General features: G+C 57.0%; 1 protein-coding gene across 2 annotated transcripts in view; it reads left to right on the plus strand.

Annotated features, from left to right (window-relative positions):
• Positions 1 to 3,018, plus strand: part of FAM65A (family with sequence similarity 65 member A) — a 32,162-nt gene that overhangs the window by 5,979 nt on the left and 23,165 nt on the right. Inside the window, exon 1 of one of the 2 annotated variants that reach the window (XM_017740888.1) lies at positions 2,299 to 2,323. The exons of the other annotated variant lie outside the window; for it this stretch is intronic. The gene's annotated coding sequence lies outside the window, so the exon portion shown is untranslated. Of the gene's footprint in view, positions 1 to 2,298; positions 2,324 to 3,018 lie in introns of those variants that run through there. 2 annotated transcript variants of the gene reach the window in all.

Raw genomic sequence — 3,018 nt, forward strand, 5'->3', positions numbered from 1 at the left:
CGCCTGCGCCGGGGTGGGCGGCTGCAGGCAGCTGGCACGGCTGGTGCTGAAGCTGCCAGGAGGAGGGGAATGTGCTTGGAGTGGTCTCGGGTCACCAGGCTCTGGAAAGGTGCAATCCTGTGCTGGGAGGAGCTCACTAATGCCAGCAGGTTCTCAGACAGAGTGCCCTTGGGCTCAGGGACTCCTGCCTGCACCAATGCCCAGCTTCCCAACCGGACTGCTGGGAAGCCTCCTTCAGGGACAGGAGTCCAGGAGTATCCATATCCATACAGGAAGGGTTAGCCCGGGAGTATCTGTACCCATAATGAAAGGATTAAACCAGGAGTATCCATCCATATCTATGCTGGCAAGATTAACCCAGGAGTATCCATATCCATAATGAAAGGGTTAAACCAAGATTATCTGCATCCATGCTGGGAAGGCTAACCCAGGAGTATCCAAATCAATGCTGGGAGGCTTAACTCCTGCCTGCCAGCAGGCACCATACCTCCATAAATCCAGGAGGCAGTTTTGGAGGGCAGGCAGGCCAGGGGTGCTGCCGGAACTCGGGCAGGAGCCTGTCCTTGTTTTTGTTTGCCAAGCTGGTCCGTGCTGAGCAAGCTCCCAGAGCAGCCAGTGCGGTGTGCCAGCCCTGACCTTGGCACAGGGGGTGCTTGGCTCCACAACCCAGCCTGGCAGGGCAGGCAGGCATGTGGCCGAAGGGAGGGTGCAATCCCCTCTCCTGCTGCCTGCAGGGATACAGCTGCTCCCCAGCAGCAACCAGGAATGGGGTTTTACCTTGGGATGGTGGTGCATAGGTAAGTGGAATGTGGTGGTGTGGGTCAATCTACCTCCAGGCACCCCAAGTTTTTACTAAGAAGGTGGTCAAACCCCGGAACAGACTTCCTGGAGAGAGGTGGTTGATGTCCCAAGCATGTCGGTGTTTAAGAGGCATTTGGACAGTGCCTTAGTAACATGCTTTAACTTGGTGGCAGACCTGAAGTGCTCAGGCAGTTGGCCCCAATAATCCTTGGAGGTCACTTTCAACTGAAAATTTTCAGTGGTGACACCATGCACAGGGTGTGGGTGGGATCCAGACCCCCACTCAATCCAGTTGGGATGATGGATCAAGTGAGCTGAGCACACCAAGCACATGGTGGGTCACCCTAGTGGGACAGGGACATTGTGGCACTGGGACCTGGGTTGAGAATGGATTGGGAGAAGCCCTGAGGAGAAGGACTTGGGGGTGTTGGTTGTACAAGAAGCTCAACATGACCTGGCTGTTTGTGCTGGCAGCCAGAAAGCCAAATGTATCCTGGGGTTCATCCTCAGCAGCATGGGCAGCAGGTTGAGGGAGGGGATTCTGCCCCTCTGCTCTGCTCTGGTGCGATCCCATCTGCAGCACTGCATCCAGTCTGGGGACTCCAAAATAAGAAGGATGTGGACCTGTTTGAGCAAGTTCAGAGGAGGCCACGAAGATGCTCAGAGGTCAGGAACATCTCTGCTGTGGAGACAGGCTGAGGGAGTAGGGGCTGTTCAGCCTGGAGAAGAGAAGGCTCAAGGGAGACCTTAGAGCCCCTTCCAGTACCTAAAGGGGCTCCAAAAGACCTGAAAAGGGACTTTAGACAGGAGCACAGAGTGACAGGAAAAGGGGGAATGGCTTCTAAGTGACAGAGGGCAGGATTAGATTAGATATTAGGAAGAAATTCTGCCCTGTGAGGGTGGTGAGGCCCTGGCACAGGTTGTTCAGAGAAGCTGTGGCTGCCTCATCCCTGGAAGTGTCCAAGGCCAGGTTGGATGAGGCTTGGAGTAACCTGGGATAGTGGAAGGAGTCCCTGCTCATGGCAGGGGGTTGAAACCAGATGGTCTTTAAGGTGCCTTCCAACCCAAACCATTCTGGGATTCATCAACCACATGGCTTGGTGAATCCACCCTTGCAGCCTCTCCTTGTTGGCCTTTTGGCTTGGCTTTTCCCTGGTGGCCTCAGGACCTGCTGTCCCTTCTCCTATCTTTGCATCACTTCTCCTTCCCTGTAACCAGGCCAGCCTGGAGAACTGGGCTGGGTGCTGGGACGCCCTGGTTCTCACTGAGCAACCTTGGCAGCAATGCTCTGCTCCTTGGTGTGGGCTCAGGAGAGTGAGAGTGGTGCAATGATGTCCTTGTCACTGATATTGCCCTGCTCCACTGGGCTCCAAGACCTGATGATGGTCTAATTAGTGTTTCTGCCTCACAGGGCTGGCAGGAGCACTGCGCTGCCTCGTCCTTGCATGGAGGATGTCTCACCAGGGCTGCGAAGGCATTGGTCCCATTTAAAACTGGGTCGACTCAGTAGGATCTGGGACAGGTAGGAGAAAGATGGTCTTGGGAGAAAGAGGAGGAGCAGGGTGCATCCCCCCAACAGGCACCCCTCCACCTTCAGGGTTGCTCAGAGCTGTCAGGGTTTAGGAAGCAAGACTGGTAGTTGTGGAAGCAGCAGAGTGTGACTGTGGCATCCCTTGGTGACAGCCTGCATTTACACTGGGGCTGCCTGTCCCTTAGCTGGGGAAGCTGGGAGCGCTCCTCTGCTCATTCCCCATGGAGGTTGGAAGCTGGTGGGATGGGGAATGTGGGTCAGTGCCAATGCTCTGCTCCCCCAGAGTGGACTTTCTGACTGGCACAGGTCTGAGCATGGCTCAGTTGGATGCAGGAGCTGTGGGGGGAAGGCAGGGTGGGGTGCTGGGTGTCACAGAGCTGGGAGCAAGGACGTTTGGGTGTTCCCTCTGCCACCGACTGACTGCACAGCCTTGGTCGTGTCACTTCACTGCCGGAGTGTGAAACACGCCCGGGGTCTGTCAGGGAGCACTGAAGCCCGGGATGCTGTGGTGGCCCTCGTGGGGGGAGAGGGGGGTGACGGAGGAGGTGTTGCTCCAGCCATTGCTTCCCTGGCAGGGGGAGGCTGTGGGCGCCGTGTGCGGCAGGAAGGCAAACAGCCGGGGGCCAAGCAAGCCGGGCTGCCCCCACTCCCCTCTCCCCGGGGGAGGTGGGGCTTGTGGACCCCCG

Source organism: Corvus brachyrhynchos, unplaced genomic scaffold (genome assembly GCF_000691975.1).
Source record: "Corvus brachyrhynchos isolate BGI_N302 unplaced genomic scaffold, ASM69197v1 scaffold26, whole genome shotgun sequence".
NCBI lineage: Eukaryota > Metazoa > Chordata > Aves > Passeriformes > Corvidae > Corvus > Corvus brachyrhynchos.